At 44.3% G+C, this 22,132-nt stretch overlaps 1 protein-coding gene across 3 annotated transcripts in view; it reads right to left on the bottom strand.

Annotated features, from left to right (window-relative positions):
- The window catches only part of LOC100344289 (zinc finger protein 271), a 97,805-nt gene that overhangs the window by 23,407 nt on the left and 52,266 nt on the right, over positions 1 to 22,132 (bottom strand). Inside the window, exons 1-2 of one of the 3 annotated variants that reach the window (XM_051841555.2) lie at positions 15,372 to 15,917; positions 12,956 to 13,023 (exon numbers count right to left, since the gene is read on the bottom strand). The exons of 1 other annotated variant lie outside the window; for it this stretch is intronic. The gene's annotated coding sequence lies outside the window, so the exon portion shown is untranslated. Of the gene's footprint in view, positions 1 to 12,955; positions 13,024 to 15,371; positions 15,918 to 22,132 lie in introns of those variants that run through there. One more of the 3 variants, XM_051841553.2, reaches the window with a different exon arrangement.

Genomic DNA, 22,132 nt, shown 5'->3' with positions numbered 1-22,132 from the left:
AAGCTTTATTAATTTACATACATGAAGAGAAGTTTTTAAAAGGCATACTATTTGGACAGATCATATTACTTTGCTGTAAAACTCTAAATCTAATGAAAGAGTCCAGAATTGTCTAGATTAGAGATTATCTTTTTGTTTTCCTTAAGGCTTATAAAACAAATACAAATGTCCTAAAGTGCTAGATTAACCTGAAAAAATTATGTTCAAAACACAATTTTTATTCATTAGAGTTTAACATTGACAGAAGGGAAAGTCATTCAGTAAAGAGGTAGAAATGCTTTCAGACTTAATATTAAGAATGTTGGTTTCCCAAATGCTTTTTCTTATCCATTCAGCTTAAGGTGAATTGGTATTTGCTGCATCAGCAGTCTGACTGCATGTCTTAGAGAATGAAAAATAGAGGTCTGTAGAGATGCCTGAAGAGTTGGTGCTTTTAAGTTAAGATTCTTCTCAGCTGCTGAGGAGTACGTTCCATTGAGTGCATAACTATGAATGATTCAGAAGATTTATAAGACTTAAGATACTCAGTTGTTAACTTTATGAATTCTGTGGGAAATTATGGACTTACTGTGTCACCTGAGTTTGCTGTGTTAAAAAATAAATACAAAGATTCTTTTTAAAGAAAACTTAAAAAAAGCATAGGCTTGTATTGAACAAGGTGTATCTAAACTTCATAAAATGCTGTTATTTTAATACAAAACATACATAAGCATATGTTTTAAACATAAATAATTGATTATAAAAGCTTGTGTTTCTACTCAAATACACTTGTGAAAAGAAATGACAATTTATCCCCAAAATAATCTAGAATTTCCTAACAGTATCTAACTTAAATAATGAAGTAAAACATCCTAAAACATCTTTTCTTTGTGTGAACTTAATTACAGTACCTTAAATTAGCATTCTCCATCCCAAAGGTTATTAAAAGTTTTGAAAGGGAGATAAACTCCATGAAGTTGATAGATTTTCTGTTCTAAGTTCTTCATGTACTTGGGGCTGGTGATGCGATGCAGAGGTTAATCCTCTGCCTGTGGTGCCAGCATCCAGTATGAGTACCAGTTCTAGTCCCAGCTGCCGCTCTTCCAGTCCAGTTCTCTGCTATGGCCTGGGAAAGCAGTGGAAGATGGCCCAAGTGCTTGGGTCCCTGCACCTGCATGGGAGACCAGGAAGAAGCAGCTGGCTCCTGGCTTTAGATCCATGTAGCTCTGGCCATTGCAGCCATCTGGGGAGTGAACCAATGGAAGAAAGACCTTTCTCTCTGTCTCTCATTCTCCCTCTGTCTGTAATTCTACCCCTCAAATTAATAAATAAAATCTTAAAAAATATATTCTTTAAATATTCATATTAATTACAACCTCTTATTTTAGAAAAATGAAGGTTAATTGTTTATGACTTCTGCTAGTCTGTGATTACTACAAAGTAAAACTCTAGTCAAGGTATGAATTTGTAAATTCCTTATTGGCAATCAAATTATTATAACAAAAATTGTCATACTGAGTTAATAGTCTTTAAATAAATACAAATTAGGAGAATATTCAGCAACTTAAAAACACCTGGCGGCTGGCGCCACGGCTCACTAGGATAATCCTCCACCTTGCGGCACTGGCACACTGGGTTCTAGTCCCGGTTGGGGCATCAGATTCTGTCCCAGTTGCCCCTCTTCCAGGCCAGCTCTCTGCTGTGGCCAGGGAGTGCAGTGGAGGATGGCCCAAGTGCTTGGGCCCTGCACCCCATGGGAGACCAGGAGAAGCACCTGGCTCCTGGCTTCGGATCACCACCGTGTGCTGGCCACTGCGTGCCAGCTGCGGTGGCCATTGGATGGTGAACTAATGGCAAAAGGAAGACCTTTCTCTCTGTCTCTGTCTCTCACTCACTGCCCACTCTGCCTGTCCAAAAAAAAAAAAAAAAAAAAAAAAAACACACCTGGCTATCAAAATTATTCAGATGCAGACAAGATAAGACTCCTTGTGGGGTAACCACATGCTGAATATCTGGTTTTTTTATTTACATGTCACTGTCACAGGCTGAACAGCAACAGAACACAGCATGAGAATGATGAGCGCTCCTCTAATTCTAGAGACATATGTGCCCTGTCAGGACTTCATTGGCCTAACTCATCAAAAGACTCAGGAATAAATGTTTCTGTTTTCAAGAGAATTGTGGGGCCGGTGCCATGGCACAGTAGGTTAATCTTCCACCTGTGGCACTGGCATCCCATATAGGCACTGGTTCTAGTCCCAGCTACTCCTCTTTCACTACAGCTCTCTGCTATGGCCTGGGAAAGCAGTAAAATGTGGCCCAAGTGCTTGGGCCCCTGCACCCATGGGCAACTAGGAAGAGGCACTGGCTCCTGGCATTGGATCAAGGAGCTCTGGCTGTTGTGGCCATTTGGGGAATGAACCAATGGATGGAAGACCTTTCTCTCTGTCTCTACCTCTCACTGTCTGTAACTCTGCCTCTCAAAGAAATAAACAAAATCCTTCAAAAAGTCTGTTAAAGTGAATTACAACCACCATTGTATGTTTTCTTTCACAACTTCAAGTGGACATAGCTCATAAAATAAAATAAATCATAGGCTGATGCCATGGCTCACTTGGCTAATCCTTCACTTGTGGCACCAGCACCCCAGGTTCTAGTCCCAGTTGGGGTGCTGGGTACTAGTCCCATTTGCTCCTCTTCCTGGGCCCAGGAGGGCAGTGGAGGGTGGCCCAAGTGCTTGGTTCTCTGCACCTGCACAGGATAACTGGAGGAAGTACTTGACTCTGGGCTTTGGATCGGCAGAGCACTGGCCATAGTGGCCATTAGGGGAGTGAACCAACGGAAGGAAGACCTTTCTCTCTCTCTCTCTCTCACTGTCTATAACTCTGTCAAATATAAATAAATAAACAAACAAATAAATAAATAAATCATTGTTTCATAAACACTAAAGCTTAGACAATTGGTACCAATGAATAGCTTCTTTCATAGTCTCTCTTTATAAATAATTAATAAACCAATTTTCTTCCTACTCTGCAAAGCCAGTCAACGTAATTGATTTCAAATTTAGAGTTTCCAAATCACCCAGAAATGCACAACGTTAATGCTTTTGCAGCATTATAAGAGTATAAAATAATAGCAATTTTTAATTCTTGCACTTTTTAACATTAGAGAGTTCTAAGACATTAAATGGCATTTTTTTCTAACCCATGTAAGACTAACAATGTGCAGAAAAACATGAGGATTTTTGTTATGCAGATAAATAACTGTGCTTTGCCTAGAATCATGCTTCAACTGTGGTTATTTTTCCTCTCCACTGAAGCCAGGAAGAAGAGAGTCCTGTGAAACTAATGAAATGCCCCTGGTGTTCTTAAATGATTACTTTTTGGCAGGAACTTCCAAGGAACAACACCACAGTCATAGTGAACTTCTTCTATGGTTGGAATCTTCTCTTTGCTTCCAGGAGACCAAGAGAAGCCACCTGGAGATCTCAGGGGAAGGCCACATGGGAATGGAGAGTCATTCATCTCCTCTGGAAGCAGTTGTGTCTGTGAAATTTTTTGCTCATAGTAAATTTGACAGGTCTCTATCCATTGATAAAGAAGAGACTCATCATAAAAATTAGTATTACAGAAAAAAAAATCATTGAAATCTCATTTTTTTCTGCCACAGGCAAGTGGAACAACATCTCTCACAGTAAAACAGACTGTAAAGAGTTTATCCAATATCTCTGGCTCTCCTCACATTCTAAGGACAGACCTCGGAGAACTTCCAGCTGCCTCTTCCAGAAAGGTAAATCAATAAATAAATTGTTAATAAAAAGAAAAAGGAAGTAACTTTTTTCTGTATTTCTGGATAGGATTCCTGTCTTTGAATCAATATCTCATGATTTTTATTCATTTTTCCTTCTTTGGAATTGGAGTAGGAGTAGGCAAAAACATGCATGAAAGAAGGGGGAAAAAAGCTTAAAGTACTAGATTGTAAAGTAGGAACAAATGGACAGGAAGGCTGGAGGTGAAGGGGTAAAGACTAGGTTAGGGAAAAAAAGCCAGCTTATTAAATCCTTAAAAAGAGAAAGGAAGAAAGGAGGGGGCAATAGAGAAGTATGGTTATGTTCTTCTGGAATTACCATCTTATGCAATCTGTTCTCTTTGTATTAATAAAAATAAAAATGTTTAACAACTGAAAGTTCATTCCTTTATTGCATCACTACTGTCTCATTCCAACACTCTATAAAAGCAGAATCCAAAGGCAGGCATGGGTTGCAGGGTGGAAGTGACAGTGCTAGCTCTATTTCTCTAATGTCAACCTCTGCACCCCAACTTCTGATCCAGCAAAGTTCTATACAGTACCCAGAATCAGCTTCATAAAATAAACCACTTAGGGCAAAAGCTCAGAAAAAATCAATGTCCCCATTATTCTTTGCCTATGAAGCACTCATAAAAATTAGCATGCTGCTAAAGAAAATGAGATTGTGGCCCAGCTATGTATAAAGAATGTAGGGATGTAAAGTCAGGAGGCAGTTTGGTGTTTTATGAGCACCCAAAGTGAACTGCAGATGATGGAAGGGGATGCATTACAGAATGGGAGCTGAGTAGGCAGCCCAGCCAGTAGTGACCACCAAGCCTTTAACCTGAGATTTGTATTTGTGAAGTGTACAAATGAGTTCTACCTATAACAACAGTAATTACTTTTGCCTTAGGACACAAGGCAAAACACACTTTTTCCAATTTTTATCTGTTTTTCATTTATTTGAAAGGCAGGGGAAGATGGAGAGGGAGAGAGATTTCTTCCATTTTCTGGTACACACCCAAATGCTCACAACAGCAGGCAATGTTTAGCCTGAAGCCAGGATCCCAGAACTCCATGCAGGCCTGGGTGAGTTCAGTTGATTCTGAGGACACACAGTCTTCAGTGACCCCTGTCTTTATAAAGACACATCTCAATACAAAATAAAACTCCCTACTCAGGACTCTTGAGATCCAAGAGAAAACTCAAATATTTTCCAGATGAGTGCAAAACAGAAATCTGGAGCCAACAAGTTCCCTGCCTACCTGAGAATCAGCCTGCTCACCAGGGAGATCAAGGGAAGAGGACTCTGTGCCCAGAGTCTTATCTCTTGAGTGAGCATAAAGGCAGCCCAGTCATTGGGCACTGGCAGTTTTGGACCACCTTAATCCTGAAGTGGCTACACAAACTAGTCAACTCCAATTTGGGCTGAGTTATCAGACTGGCAGTCTGGCCAAAGATTGTCACCCATTAAGGAATCTGGACACAGGAATGGCCAAAAAAGAACCATCAGGAGATGCGCACAATAGGAGTCAGAGTACTAAGTGGGTAATAAATGCACAGATCCTAGACCAAGGCAACAGGCAATGCCAACCTTCTCTTTTGTTGCAAAGTTTTCTTATTTTATCCTAAAGGCCTTGAGAAACAGATCTGTAGACATCTCATGTGTAAGACAAACATGCATCATTCATAATTGGCCTATAAATATTAGCATTCTTGGCCTGATCAATAAGCCTCAGGAACTAGCTCAGGGAGGGGCAAGGAAAGGGAATCACTTCTGTCTTGTTTCTAGGGAAGTACACTTCCTCCATGAACTGCTTCTTACAAAATATTTCTCCAATTTTCCAGGAGAAATACATCAACTCTGAAAAGGCTACTTTTTTTTTTTTTTTCCATAGAGCCCAACACCTGTCTCAGGAATCACCTGTGATGCCAGGTAGATGGATAAAAAAGCCAATTGGAATCATCTACTAGAAGAGAAGATACTTTACCCAAATCACTATATTTTACTCTACAGAAAAATGCAAACTGAATCACAAAGAACTCCAGTCGATCAATCCCCTGGTTTAAGCAAAGGGCATATCTGCATTACTCCAAGATATGCAGGCCTCTCTTTCTGCTGTACCTTCATGTGGACTATCTGCATAGGGATACAGAGTGAGGGGGAGGCTGCAGCAGTAAAAATGGTCAATGTGTCAATTATGAAACTGATTTTTAATTATCTCAAATTCAGTCATAAAAATTCTGCTCTAAGCAAGACACACATAAAGCCAAGCTCATCCCTTTCTCAACAAAAATTTAATGCTAACTGCATATTTAGGAGTGTACTATTGCATTTAATTCCAGTACTTCTCTACATCTTATTTTTTAAGATTTTCTTTATTTGAGAGGTCGAATTATAGACAGTGAGAGGAAGAGACAGAGATAAAAGTCTTCCATCTGCTGGTTCATTCCCCAAATGACTATAACAGATGGAGCTGCACTGATCTGAAACCAGGAGCCAGGAGCTTCTTCTCTGTTCGTCCTTGGGTACAGGGGCCTAAGCACTTGAGCCATCTTCTACTACTTTCCCATGTCATAGCAGAGAGCTGGATCAGAAGAGGAGAATCTGGGACTAGAATGGTGCCCATATAGGATGCCAGTGCCACAGGCAGAGGATTAAACTACAAAGCCACAGTACCAGCCCCTCTACATCTTATAAGGACATCTTATCTGTAAGAAGAAAACTGAGAAGTGAGTCCAGAATATCACAAATTATGTTAGAAATTATCTCTAATTTAAAAAAAAAAAAAAGGAAAACCCTATAATAGAAACCTGCACAAATGACCTGTGTCCTATTACTTTATCCTTTGGAATACTTTTCAAGATTTCTTCTGGCCTTCCCATCTTCCCTTGTTCCTCATACCCTTTCAATATCACTGCCTCTCTGACCCTGCAGCTCTCTCCCTTTGGAAGCAGTCTTGTGGACTGTCAATCATTATTTCAAAATGTGTCGCTCCCCCTCTTCGTGGAGGAACGACACCAAACCCTGCCTAGGCTTCATATCTGAGTCACGGCACCATTATGTCTCCCCGTCTTCGTGGAGGAACGACACAGGACCCTGCGCTGTTCTTTCGTCTGCTCGGCCCTTCCCGGGTTTGCTGCTGGTCCTTCCCGGGTTGGCTGCTGGTCCTTCCCGGGTTGGCTACCGACCCTTCCACCTCCGTGGAAGAGCGGTTCCCCCTGCCACATTCCCCACTTCCGTGGGGGAGCAGCACACCGCCGGCCAGCTCTCTTGGGGGCTGCACAGGTGTTCCCTCAGATGTTCCCCTTAGATGTTCCTGTTAGATGTTCCTGGTGCATGTTGTCTCTCTCCTCCTTTATAGTCCTCCTCCACCAATCCCAACTCTGCTACCCACACGCTGAGTACGCTGCTCTCCTCCAATCAGGAGCAGGTCCCACAGTTTATTGGTTGAACTGGAGGCAGCTGTGTAGAAGCTGTTTCCCTTCTCAGCGCCATATTGTGGGAAAGCAGATGCATAGAATAAGTCTTAATTCCAGTAACTTAGTCTAGTCCGAGTTGCTCCCCACAAAAATGTATTGTAGGAAGGGCTTGAATGGCCTTCTAATGTCCCTTAAATATTTCCATAAAACAGATGATAGAGGGGCTGGTACTGTGTCCCAGCAGGGAAAGCTGCTGCCTGCACTGCTGGCATCCCATGTGGCTGCTGTTTTGAGTCTCGGCTGCTCCATTTCTGATCTAGCTCTCTTCTAAGGTCTGGGGAAGCAGTAGAAGATGACCCAAGACCTTGGGCCCCTGCACCCATGTGGGATAACTGGAAGAGGCTCCCAGCTCTTGGCTTCAGTTCAGGGTAGCTCCAGCCATTGCAGCCATCTGGGAGTAAACAAGAAGATGGAAGGCCTTTCTCCCTCTCTCTCTCTCTCTCTGCCTCTGCTTCTCTCTAACTCTCTTCCAAATAAAAATTATAATAATAATAATAATAATAATAATAATAAACAGACAGTAGAGCATAGTGGGAAAGCTGTTGCCTGTGATGCTGGTATTCCATGTTGTGCACGAGTTCATGTCCCAGCTGCTCTACTTCTGATCCAGCTCTCTCATGTGCCTAGGAAAGCTACAAAGTTTGGTGCCTATGCTCCTACTCCCACATGGGAAATGTGGAAGAAGATACTGGCTCCTGACTTTAATCCAGTTTCAACCCCAGGTGCTGTGGCCATTAGGGGTGTGAAACAGTGGATAAATGATTTACATCTCTCTTTCTCTCTTTGTAACTCTGCCTTTCAAATAAATGAATATTTTTAATTTTTTAAAAAATTTAACAAATGGCCCTAAATATTCTGACTCATCTTGACATGTAACAAGAGCCAAGAAAGTTGTTGCTGACTTTATGTAGTGCCTCCTCAATCCATTCTATAAGAAAAAAATTATGTATTTCTTTTGCTATCCAAGCACTCAAATCCAAAAGAAATAATACTACCCAGTACGGCTCTCTTTAAGGCTGCTCTTGCACTGAAGAAAAGTAAAGCAGCAAGGGACCCAAACCCTGTGTGGCAGGCTGGCAGTCCCCTCCTCACTCTGCATCTGAGTTTCTGGTTAGAGATGGAGACAAAGGCAACTCCAGATGCTGCAGTGGTCCACAAACAGCCTCAATCACAGACATGCCTTGTGTGTGTGCAACAGAAGGAGAGCACAGAGCACTATGTAAGGGAGGAATACAATGAACAAAAAGGAAAGGATGTGAATGGACATAGCAAAGAATTTCCTCACTCTGCTGATCATGATCTCAAGGATGTCCAGGCCAGAGTTCCATTTCACTTTGCAAAACCCACTCCATAAAGTTTTCTCCTCCTAGGTGTATTCTGTGAGGAATCTGTCCTCCTGTGAGAGAGGGCACCACCACAGACTGAAAACCAGTCAAAAAGCAGAGTGATGGCTTTAATTCTCAGAGGTGAATGGACAACCACATCTATGAATTCTGCATTAAAAAATAAGCTTCCTTCTGCTCTAGGAATCTGATGTAGGTTTGGGCTAAAATGAGAAACACAGAGACCAGCTGGGTCTGTTAGGTGAGAAGAAAGGAAGCTTGATTTCCAGTTGTTACTTTGTAGCATGTTAGTTTTGAGAGGATTTCATGTTCCACTTCTGCTTGAAGAAATGGAAAGGTAGAATCAGTGCCAGCCTAACACACAGCAGCTTTAGCCACTGATGACATCACAGCTTGCTACCCAAAAGTGGCAGCCAAAATAAACTCAACAAATGAGAACCAAAATAAAACAGAAGAGTCTAACATAATACCAACAGTTGTTCAGCAGATATTACCCAGATCTTGACACACAAGTCACCAGGATAAAGGGTAGGGCTGGCTTTGTGGCACAGTGGATTAAACCACCACCAAATAAAATGCTGGGATCCAATATGTGTGTCCATCCTTTAAAAAAGATTTATTTATTTGAAAGTCAGAGTTTTGGGGGCCAGTGCTGTGGCACAGCTGGTTGAGACACTGGCCTGCATCCCATATGGTCCCTGGTTCAGGTCTTGGCTGCTCCACTTCCAATCCAGCTGCCTGCTAATGTGCTTGGGAAAGTGGCACAGTATGGCCCAAGTCCTTGGTCCCCTATATCCACATGGGAAATCCGAAGAAGCTACTGGCTCCTGGTTTCAGATCAGCTCAGATCTGGCCACTGTGGCCATTTGGGGAGTGAACCAGCAGACTGAAGACCTCTCTATCTGTCTCTATCTCTATCAGTAACTCTGTCCAATAAATAAAATACATCTTAAAAAAATGTCAGAGTTATGGAGAGGAGGGAGAGTCAGATGGGATGGCATTGTGGACTAGCAGGTAAAGCTGCTGCCTGCAGTGCTGGCATCTGGTATTGGCACCAGTTCATGTCCTGGCTGCTCCACTTCTGATCCAGTTCTCTTCTAATGGCCCTGGAAAAGTAGAAGATGGCCCAATACCTGGGTCCTTGACACCCAAGTGGGAGACCTGGATGAAGCTCTTGGTGCCTGGCTTGGGCCTGGCCCAGTCTTGGCCATTGCAGCCATCTAGGAAGTAGACCAGCAGATGAAAATCTCTTTCTCATTCTCTCCCTTTCTCTATCTCTGCCTTGTAAATAAATAAATAAATGCTAAAAAAGAGAGAGATCTTCCATCTGAGATGGCTGCCATGGCCAGGGCTGAAGCACACAGAAACCAGGAGCCAGGCACTTCATCTGGGTCTCCCACATGGGTTACAATGGCCCCAACACTTGAGTCATCTGCTGCTGCTTTTCTCAGACCATCAGCAGGGAGCTAGGTTAGAAGTGGAGCAACTGGGACATGAACGGCTGTTCATCTGGGAAGCTGGCATTACAGATGGTGGCTTTCCCCATTGTGCCACAATGCCAGCCCGAGTCACAGCTGTTCCACTTCTGATCCAGCTCCCTGTAATGCAACTAGGGAAGCAGAAACAGATGGCACAAGTACTTGGGTCCTTGCACCAATGTGGGACACTGGGTTGGACTTCCAGGCTGGGCCAGCATTATTCATTGCAGTCTCTTGAGTGAACCAGCTGATGCAAGATCCCCATCCTTCTGTCTCTGCCTCTTTCTCTGTAACTCTGCCTTTAAAATAAAATTTTTAAATCATAATAAAATAAAGAGAGAGGGTGAGAGAGTAGCCACAGTAAAGTAACAGAGCAAAGCTACAGTTGTGCTGTCCCTCAGCAGCCTTCTGCCTTAAGTGGGAAGTCTCCAGCTTACAGACACTGACATAAAAGACACATTCACAACACATTCCAAAACAAGAGATGAGAGGTTTACAAGGCATATTGACTTTATGATGACTTTCATTCATTAGGTACACTGGGTTTAGATATATGCCTTTTGTGCAGCCAAGTTAACCCAGGGTCTAATTCAAAGAGACGTAATGAGGAAGATGTGCTGCCAGGGGAGAGAGCTGCAATATCCCACTGCTCTTGTAACATCATAAAGAGAAGGAAAAGAAACAGCACCACGGCTCAATAGGCTAATCCTCCTCCTTGCGGCACCGGCACACTGGGTTCTAGTCCTGGTCGGGGTGCTGGATTCTATCCCAGTTGCCCCTCTTCCAGGCCAGCCCTCTGCTATGGCCCAAGAGTGCAGTGAAGGATGGCCCAGGTGCTTGGGCCCTGCACCCCATGGGAGACCAGGAGAAGCACCTGCCTCCTGCCTTTGAATCAGCGTGGTGTGCCAGCCACGGTGGCCACTGGAGGGTGAAGCAACAGCAAAGGAAGACCTTTCTCTCTGTCTCTTTCTCACTGTCCACTCTGCCTGTTTAAAAAAAAAAGAGAGAGAGAGAGAAGGAAAAGGGCTACTTATGTCCATGGTTATAAGGAGGACAGAAGCACAAACATTTCAGAAAGGGGGAGCAAATTACAAATATAGTAATTTTAGGAAAATAAAAGGAAGTAAATTTCAGAATATAATGTGGGGTAGAAACACACCATCAGCTCATCAATTCTCAAGGGATCCAGGAAAACTGCCCTGCCTACCCACAGACCAAATGTTTCAAAACACATTTTTTGATTAAATTCAGAAGATTACAGGACTCAGCACTCTGGGTGTTCAAATGCCAAATTAAGTTTTAGTTTCCACTATGGGCAGATATAGCCAATCACTCAGATCATGAGAAAAACTTTTCCATAAGAAGGAACATGAAATATTCAGTCACACAGAATAACTGTGCTTAGTGCTCAAAGTGAACCCCAAGATAAGCACCAGAAAACCTGTTAAGTCTTGGGGCCAGCACAGTGGTGTAGCATGTAAATATTTATTTATTTATTTAAAAGGCAGAGTTACAGAGAGGCAGAGGCAAAGAGAGAGGTCTTTCATGCACTGATTCACTCCCCAAATGGCTGCAATGGCCAGAGCTGGATCTGTCTGAAGCCAGGAGCCAGAAGCTTCTGTCAGATCTCCCATGCGGTGCAGAACCCAAGAACTTGGGCCATCTTCCACTGCTTTCCCAGGCCATGCCAGGAAGCTGGATCTCAAACAAGCACCCATACGGGATGCCAGCACTGTAGGTGGCAGCCTCACCTGCCATGCCACAGTGCCAGTCCTCCAAATAATCCTATTTTAAAAAGCATTTTAAATGAGGGATGGGAGAGTTTGTTTATCCAAAGCAAGGATAGCATAAGATAACTACTACACAGAAGAAGCTCCTGGCTCCTGGCTTTGGATCGGCACAGCTCCGACCACTGTAGCCAATTGGGGAGTGAACCAGCATATGAAGACTTATCTCTCTCTGCCTCTCCTCTCTGTAACTCTGACTTTAAAGTAAAATAAATAAATCTTTAAAAAAAAGATAACTACTAGTACTCATTAACTTAAAAAATATTGAAATTTAATGAAATTCAAAATATAACCAGAATCATCATCTACTACACATTATAATCTTTATTTTGAGAGTCATATTAGAAAAAATTTAACCCCTCCCCCTCTTTGAAACATGCACATGGGACTGGTGTAGTAGGTTAAGCAGACCCTGGCAGTGCCAGTACCCCACATGGGCACTGGTTCAAAACCTGGCTGCTTCATTTCCAATATAGCTCCCTACTAATTCACCTGGGAAAGCAGAGGATAATGGCCCAAGTGTTTGGGCCCCTGAAATCAAGTGTGAGAACCAGAAGAAGCTCCTAGCTTCTGGTTTTAGCCTGGCCCAGCCCAAGTCATTGTGGCCATTTGAGGAGTGAACCAATGGATGGAAGACCTCTCTGTGTCTCTCTGTAAATCTGCCTTTCAAGTAAATAAAATGCATTAAAAAAACCCTATACAATGTAGTATTTTGGTGATTCCCTCATACAAGGAAAGCTCAGATAAACTGTAGAGGAATCCTCCTGGCTTGATGCAATTCAGAAGGAGGATTGCTTCTGTCACCCTGTGCTAGACATCAATGAGAGTTATTAATGGGAAGATGAATGGACACATCAGACTGCTTCCTCACATGGCACCTTTTCTTAAAGACATCACTGCTGCATTACCAGATTATGTCTCTCATGTGAAATATGTCTCTCCTAAAAATTTTAAAGAACTTGCCAGAAACTTATTGCAGAGCAGGGAATGATGTGCCAAGGACAGTGAGTTAGCCTGAGTAGTCCAGCAATCCTGTTCTTGGCTGTTTTCAAGTTCGTATTAACGTACACACAACATAGTTGCTGAGAAAGTGTCTTACAGTTGTTTCCTGGGTGTGAAGCAGCTCTTCTCAGCAGAAACACATCACTGCTTGTCCACTCGCAAGCACTGTGATAGGGAGTACATGCAAGAAAAGGTCAAAACACACTGGGTTTGAGAGGAAGAATGCTGTCACCCTAGCAACCTCTATCCAGGAGTCCCTTTCTATTCTTACTTCCTAGGTAACCTTACTATGCTACATGAATTTCACAGATTAGTAATCTGGTGACAACAGGACTCTAACAGAATCTATGAATCACTCAGTTAATCAAGTGAAAACTTCATTACACTGAAAGTTAGTCTATAGCAATAGTTTTCAGGGCCACATCTCTCTTTTTTTAAAAGATGTTTTATTTATTTATTTGAGAGGTAGAATTACAGATAGTGAGATGGATAGACAGACAGAAAGGTCTTCCTTCTGCTGGTTCACTCCCCAGTTGGTCAAAATGGCCAGAAGAGCTGCACTGATCTAAAGCCAGGAGCCAGGAGCTTCTTCTGGGTCTCCCACATGGGTGCAGAGGCCCAAGCACTTGGGCCATCTCCTACTGCCTTCCCAGGCCATAGCAGAGAGCTGGATCAGAGGAGCAGCTGGGACTCGAACTGGTTCCCATGTGGGATGCTGGCACCACAGGCAGAGGATTAACCTACTGAGCCACAGTGCCAGCCCAAAGCCACATCTTTTACTGTACTGTGTGGGCATCTCTGTGGGGGAGAGGGGCACATTTTCTCTTTTCTTCCTCACCCATCTTCACATTAACACCTTGTACAAAGGCATCCACAGACCAGTCATTTTGAAAATCTATCACTAATATCCTCCCGTGTTGAAAATGTCCTGGGGTTAAACACAGAACCCAGAATAAGAAAAGTAACTTGAAGCTGGTATTGTGGCTGAGCGGGTAAAACCATATGGGTGCTGGTTCAAGACCTGGCTGCTCCACTTCTGATCCAGCTCTCTGCTATGGCCTGGGAAAGCAGTGGAAGATGGCCCAAGTGCTAGGTCCCCTATACCTGTGTGAGAGACCTGGAAGAAGTTCGTGGCTTCTGGCTTCAGATCCATGCAGTTCTGGCCATTGTGACCATCTGGGAAGTAAACCAGCAGATGGGAGCTCTCTCTCTCTCTCTCTCTCTCTCTCTCTGTGTGTGTGTGTGTGTCTTTGCCTCTCTGTAACTCTGCCTTTAAAATAAATAAATAATTTTTTTTTAAAGTAACTGGCCAGCGCCGTGGCTCACTTGGTTAATCCTCTGCCTGCAGTGCTGGCATCCCATATGCACACTGGATTCTGTCCCATTTGCTCCTGTTCCAGTCGAGTTCTCTACTGTAGCCCAAGTGCTTCGGCCCCTGCACCTACATGGGAGACCAGGAGGAAGCACCTGGCTCCTGGCTTCAGATCAGCACAGTGCGCCAGCCATAGTGGCCATTTGGGGGGTGACTATCGGAAGGAAGACCTTCCTAACTCTGCCTGTCAAATTAAAAAAAAAAAGTAACTGGCCCCCTTAATTACAACTGTATGGACTGTAAGATAATCAGCTTGGTGGAGCATTGAGTGACTGTAAAGAACTAGAGAAGAAAAATTGATACTTTTCTGTATTTATGTTTTCGTAGCTCTCCACTATGAAAATGCAGATTGAAGTAGCTCATTATTAACTCACATGGTAGACTTGCATTAATTTCAGTTCACTTCTTACTTTGCAAAGGGATTAGCAGCAGGTAATAAAAGTTCACATCCCTAATAACATGAGAAGAAAGAAGGGTTGAAGACAGAAATCGAAACGCAGGAAAATAAATCAGCTACATTTCCATGGCCTCAAGCTCCAGATTGAAAAAGAGTCTGTTAATTAAACACGGAGGAGCGATCAATCCACAAAGCTACTGCACAAGCTTCACGTGCTGCTGGGAAAGTCAGCCAAACACACAGCGCCCCAGCTGAAAATGTGTCCGCGGGGTCCAGCATGGGGGCCAGGAGCCAGAGCCTACTCTGATCTTCCATCTCCACCTCTCTACTGCCTCAGGCTCTGGCTGAGGGCCACCGAGCCCCGCCCAGCTGGAACTACCAGGGGATATAGCTGGAAGCCAGCCACAAGGCATTCTCTGATCCACCCAAAGTGGGAACTGGGCTTATTTAAATCTAGGGAATGGGACTCCTTCCTTCACAGTGCTCTCAACTGCCCTGCTGGTGCTGTTCCTCATCCAGTGTACTTTAAGGAGAATTTGAGCGAGGCAGCCCGTGGGACTGGCCGAGCATCGGGAGACTGGGAAGCGGCGGTGGGAGACACAACACCTGGGCCCCAGACTTGACTCTGCCAGAGAAGCTCCCAGCATCACTGAGAAGCAAGTGATCGAGGTCTGGGAGCCGCCACCCACCATCGCACCCTCCCCTCTCCCACACACACATCTGTGCCCCTCCTGTTCTCCATACTTGCTGTGGAATCTCAGGAGCACGTCCCCTTCCCTCAGGACACACAGGCAGCAAAGCGGAGAGTGTGGGACAGGAGAAGTCGCTGGAACTTGGGGCCCACGGTGGCAGATGCAGAGGCACAGAAGCAGCGGGCGGCAGGTCTGGGGTGTGTGCTCCTGAACCGCCTGCAATTGCACTTGCAGAGCAAGTCTCCCCAGTGAATGTGGGAGAAGGAGCAGCGCGGCCTCTCAGGGCCCTCTCTGATCAGTAAATGAACTTCTGTTCCCAGCCCCGAGCCACAGGGAAAGGCACGCATGCGCAAGTTCTCCCACATGCACACACACAGGCATTCAGAGCAGGAAACGTTAGAGCACCGGGTGACTCTGGGAAATGTAGTCCAGGCCAGGGCATTCCTAGATAGACTTACTGGCCCTCTCCTAGGGCTTCAGTGCGGGGTGGGTGGAGACAGGCTGGGAACCAGAGAGCGTTTGCTTTTGTTTACATCCCTCCTTCCCTTCCTTCCCACCCCAGATCTCAAGGGTCAGCTGCTGTTCTTCCTTTCTTGAATAAAATCTTAAGAAGTGACAGCCACTGCTGCTGAGTCCCAAATCCCGGTTCCCTCACACACGCTGTTTCCCTCAGGAAAATCCCTTGCTGCTTTATTCCTGGACAGCTTCTCTCAAGTAACGAATGACAAGGATTTCAATGTAACTCTCAGCACAGGTGTACATGGCACAGTTTAACATCTAGATTTGAGAATACGATTTTTACTTGTGTCTTTTATTTGTGGTTCTTTTCAAAGCATTTTACACCACCCTCTAATTCACCAAGTACAAAAAAAAAAAAAAAAAAGAAAAGAAAAAAGAAAAAAAGAGAACTGGATACAGGGCTAACATTGTCAAGTATCTTCTAGGGGCCAGATTAACAGAGTAAATGCCTTACTTTGTATCAATTATACCTTGGGTTAATTCTGGAGACCATATTCTCAATTTACAAAGAGAAAGCTGAGGTGGAAAGAGATTAGAATTGAATTTGCCCATGGAAGTATGGTAAAAAAAAAAAGTCTAGGTTATATGTCGCTCCCCCTCTTCGTGGAGGAACGACACAGGACCCTGCGCTGTTCTTTCGTCCGCTCGGCCCTCCCCGGGTCTGCTGCTGGTTCTTCCCGGGTTGGCTACTATCCCTTCCACCTCCGTGGAAGGGCAGTTCCCCCTGGCCACATTCCCCACTTCCGCAGGGGAGCGGCACACCGCCGGCCGGCTCTCTCGGGGGCTTCTCGGGGGCTGCTCAGATGTTCCCCATAGATGTTCCTGGTGCATGCCGTCTCTCTCCTCCTTTATAGTCCTCCTCCGCCAATCCTAACTCGGCTGCCCACACGCTGAGTACGCTGCTCTCCTCCAATCAGGAGCAAGTCCTACAGTTTATTAGCTGAACTGGAGGCAGCTGTGTGGAAGCTGTTTACTTCTCTCCCAGCGCCATATTGTGGGAGAGCAGATGCATAGAATAAGTCTTAATTCCAGTAACTCAGTCCAGTCCGGGCTGCTCCCCACAGTTATAGGCCAACCAACATGAAATATTGGTTTAAGAAGTCTTTCGGGACCAGCACTGTGGCATAGTGGGCTAAGCCTCCGCCTTCAGCACCGACATTCTATACGGGGGCTAGGTCAAGTCCCTGCTGCTCCACTTCCAATACAGCTTTCTGCTGTAGCCTGGGAAAGCAGCAGAAGATGGTCCAAATGCCTGGGACCCTGCATCCACATCAGAGACCCAGAATTTCCTGGCTCCTGGCTTTGGATCAGCTTAACTATGGCTATTGCAGCCATTTGGGGAGTGAACCAGTGCATGGAAGACTTCTCTCTCTCTCTCTCTCTCTCTCTCTCTCTGCCTCTGCCTCTGCCTTCTGTAACTCTGCCTTTCAAATAAAAAAAATCTTCTTTTAAAAAAAGAAATATTTCTTTTATCTTGGAGCTCAGTTTCTAAAACCCCAGATTTCTCATCTCTAAAATAAAAAGTGAGGGAGAGGAAGAGTATCTACAATCCTAATCTTCACTGTAGAGAAACACATAGGATTATAACTTATCTAAAAAAGGAAGGAGGTTCAAAATTGCTATTGCTGTATGGTTATTTTTCTCATGCTTAATATCAAGATAGCATATAAATATTATGCATTCTTAGGTATATTTGTGGTGTTTGAATTTTAAGATTTTAAGTAGAAATGTAAATGGAAGCAGGATGACATGGAGTTCTGTTTGTGATTACTTCTGTCAATTATAATTCATGGGATTAGAATTGCTGGATTAGGAATGCTTAAATGTATCCATTCATTTCACACTAATGTTTATTATGTCAGGTGATATTCTTTGTGTAGACTGCTTTTTCTTGCCAGATTGAAAATTCAGGAGGGCAAGAAACATGTTTGCTTTGACATTGAAACTCAGCATCTTGATAGAGTCATTCTTTTAGTTGAATGAATAAATGAGGCTATAAAAATTAAACAAATACAATTTCTGATCCCCAATAACTACCTAGTTGAAGAGACAATGAAATAGATATCTATTTGATAACACACACAATTAGATGAATGTATAATTTGTTGCTCAGAGACAACTTTGATAATAAAAGAGACATATTCATAATGACACAGGGTTGAAATGTATAAACAGAAACCATCCAGGGCCAAGCAGGTTAAATGTTCACCCTAGCTTTGTAAGGCTTTCCATTCACTATTTAGTAAGCATTTACTGAGCATTCTTTTGTGTGGTGTGTTGAAAGAACTACCAGCCACATGATTTTCCTAGTTATTGGAGTAAGAGAACCTGAGCAATCAGAAAAATGTTTGGATGAACTAAGAGGCTTTACACAAAGGTAAGAAAAACAAAAAGCAGAGAGGTCAATTAAAAAGTATATCAAAGGTAATTTAGTAGGACCTGAACCAAGGTATGGTGGTAGTGGGAATGAAGAAGAGGCAACAGATTACAGGGAGATCCAAAAGGCAGAAACAACAGGATTTCAATGGTAGATGAAGGCAGGAGGGAACTCGTGTGTAAATCTTCATTTGGATTTTATTATTTAATGGACAAGGAGTTCTCAGTACATTCATGTTCATCAGTAATTAAAGGCTACCTCCAACTGACATAAACTTCCCCTAAATCCAAGACACAATCTCATGGGTAGCTACTATCTATAAGCCTTATGTTGATCATCAAGCCAAATATTTTTAACTGCTACAATCTACAATGGTCCTCATTATGATGCAGTTACTTAGAAACTAGAAGACATACTCCATTTCTATAAGAAAGGTCTAAATAAAAAAATAAAATTCAGGGGCTGGCGCTGTGGCACAGCAGGTTAACACCCAGGCCTGAAGTGCCGGCATCCCATATGGGCCCCTGTTCAAGACCTGGCTGCTCCACTTTCAATCCAGCTCTCTGCTATGGCCTGGGAAAGCAGTAGAGGATACTTGGTCCCCTGCACCCACATGGGAGACCTGGAGGAAGCTCCTGGCTGCTGGCTTTGAATCAGCACACTTCTGGCCATTGTGGCCAATTGGAGAGTGAACCATCAGATAGAAGACCTCTCTCTCTCTCTCTCTCTCTCTCTCTCTGCCTCCCCTCTCTCTGTGTAACTCTGATTTTGAAATAAATAAGCAAATAAATATTTTTAAAAAGGAGTAGTAATGCTCAATATTTATAAAAAGGCCAGCGCCGTGGCTCAATAGGCTAATCCTCCAACTTGCAGCACCGGCACACCGGATTCTAGTCCCGGTCGGGATGCCAGATTCTGTCCCGGTTGCCCCTCTTCCAGGCCAGCTCTCTGCTGTGGCCCAGGAGGGCAGTGGAGGATGGCCCAAGTGCTTGGGCCCTGCACCCCATGGGAGACCAGGAGCAGCACCTGGCTCCTGCCATCAGATCAGCGCGGTGCGCCGGCCGCAGCATGCTGGCCGCGGCGGCCATGGGAGGGTTTAACCAATGGTAAAAGGAAGACCTTTCTCTCTATCTCTCTCTCTCACTGTTCACTCTGCCTGTCAAAAAAAAAAAAAATTTATAAAAAAAGTTAAGTTAAAAAACCCACAAAATCATATATTTCAAAGCTAAATTTGGAATACCTCACTAATTCACAATTTATAGATTCATCAACCTTAGGTAACTAAAGCACAATTAAGCAGGAAAGAAGTAAAAAAAATTCCTTGGGAAGGGGCCAGCACTATGGCATTGTGGTTAAAGCTGCCACCTGCAGTGTGGCATCCCATATGGGCATTGCTTCAAGTCCTGGCTGCTCCACTTCTGATCCAGCTCTCTGCTGTGGCCTGGGAAAGCAGTAGAAGATGACCCAAGGCCTTGGGCCCCTGCACCCATGTGGGAGACCTGAAGAGGCTCCTGGCTCCTGGCTTCAGATTGACACAGCTCCGACCATAGCAGCCAATTGGGAATGAACCAACAGATGGAGGACCTTTCCCTCTCTTTCTTCCTCTCCTTCTCTTTCTCTGTAACTATTTCAAATAAATAAATAAATCTTTAAAAAAAAACAATTTCCTGGAATAGCCAAAATGCACATTATAAAGTCCAAGTAAGGGGTCCACTGGCTCTCCATATCATGATTCATAAAAACGCACTGTCCTGGCTACTCTGATATGAGTGGATGGACACAAAGCAGAAAAGAAAGCAATAGGTTTGAGCAGTGAATAAATGGAAAGGGCTCCAACAACAATGCTGCAGAGCTCTGTGGCTCCTAACTGAATGGGATACGCAGGCAGGCATCTCCTTAATTCCTGCCATGCTCTCAGTTGTCATAGGACCATAGAACTGAGCACAAGAATCAAAGCTTTCAAGGCCAACATCCACAATTCACTTAGTGATAGTGGAGCTCTGTAGCTTCGCTTCATGAGTACAACTAAACCTCCACACTTGATATGTCATCCTGTTAGGATCCACTGGAACTGGAGAGTGTATGGGGTCAGAGGGAGTAGAGGAGCATGGTGTTTGGGTCTCATGGTGGTGGTAGCTGTGCAGAGGGAGGGGTGGAGGAGGAGGAGAAGAGCAAGAGCACCTAGCACTGTGGGAATGAGGAGCAGAGGAGGAAGGGAGACAGGGGTGACTTGTCTGCATTATGCCTGGTACTCTCCTGGGTATGATTGATGCAATATGAATAATGTGAATATCATGATTACCCTAAAGGTGATTTCAGTCCTGGTGGACAAATGACAAGGACATAGATAATTAAAAACAATGTGACAAAAGTTGTGGGTGCAGAATACAATCACCTACATCATTTGTGGATGCCATGCCCATCAGGCAGGAACCCACCAGGTTAAGGTCAGATCTCAGGGCTGGCATTGTGGTGTAGAGGGTAAAGCTACCCCCAACAGTGCCAGCATCCCATATGGGCACTGGTTCAATTCCCAGCTGCTCCACTTCTGATCCAGAACTCTGCGGTGGACTGGGAAAGCAGATGGCACAAGCCCTTGGGCCCCTGCACCCTCATGGGAAGACCTGGAGGAATCTCCTGGCTCCTGGGTTCTGAGCAGTGCAGCTCCAGCTATTGCAGCCACCAACTGTGAAGTGAACCAGTGTATGGAAGACCTCTTCTCTCTCTGCCTCTCCTTCTATCTCTGTGTAACTCTGACTTTCAAATAAATAAATAAATCTTTTTTTAAAAAAGAGTCAGATCTCAGAGGTAGCAGAGCCCAGAAATGACACCATGGTATGAAATGAAAATAGGCAGATGGTAGGTAGAAGCTTGGTAACTAAAGCTGGGATCAGCACATGGATCTTGACTGGCAGGCTGTCAAACCAATCATCAACCTGGACTAGGCTGGGATCTCCCAACTTGTATCCTAGTGCCCATGTCTTGGCAGAGAGGCATAACCAAGAAAGAGAAAATCATCTCTGGCCTTGGCTGAGGGGACTGTGGGAGCTCCCCACATTTGAAGCCAGAATCTTTTTAACCCTGAGATTCCCTCTTTCATAGGAAGGCTCATTCCTGACCTTGTCTTCTTAGCATAAACCTCTCAAGCCACCAGATCTCCCATAGCCCCACATCACCGGGCACATGTGAATGTGAATGGCTGAATGAACAGAATCTTGAGGTATCATGTAAATGGAAGACTCATGAATCTATTCTCACCTTATGGGTGTACTTGAAGGTGAGAAAACTGAGGCAGGGGACTTTGGTCATGTTCAACCATAGAGTCCTCCTTACAAAGCAAAAAAAAAAAAAAAAAAAAAAAAAACACAGAAAATCCTGTTCACACTTCAGAAGTGCCCAGCCATCCACCCCTGAGTACATGCTCCTGGAACAATGACAAATCCCCTAAGACCAGAGTTGGGCAGGCACTGTCTTGACAGTGTAGAAAACATTTGGGGAGGAAAGGCCCTGCTCCTCTAGAGCCCATTGGTTAAAGGATCCAGCAAAAGACACAGAGGCTTGCCACATCACACATCTGCCCACAGAGTAGGATGGTCACAGATGTGCTGTGAGCTGTGGCCTCGTGGTACTGGCTGCAGCTGTTGACACATCAGGGATGACTGGTGGCAGTGGTTTGAGCTAATCCTGCCTCTGGCCAGCATTGCAGTATGCATGGAGCAAGTCTGCTCCTGGAGTGCCTGATGAGGCCAAGGGATGTGTGTAGACCTACAGGCAGAGGAAGTATGCAGCACTGGCCTCAAGGTTGGAAAGTTGCCATAGCAACAATATTTTCAGAAGGTGATGTGGCAGGGGTAGCCCTGCAAGGCAGGGTGGACTCCTGACTACATGTCCATCCCCTTATGCTCCTCTGAACTTAG

This window comes from Oryctolagus cuniculus, unplaced genomic scaffold (assembly GCF_964237555.1).
Source record: "Oryctolagus cuniculus unplaced genomic scaffold, mOryCun1.1 SCAFFOLD_77, whole genome shotgun sequence".
Taxonomy (NCBI): domain Eukaryota; kingdom Metazoa; phylum Chordata; class Mammalia; order Lagomorpha; family Leporidae; genus Oryctolagus; species Oryctolagus cuniculus.
The sequence above is the reverse complement of the archived record's forward strand: the minus strand, read 5'-3'. Positions and strand labels throughout refer to the sequence as shown.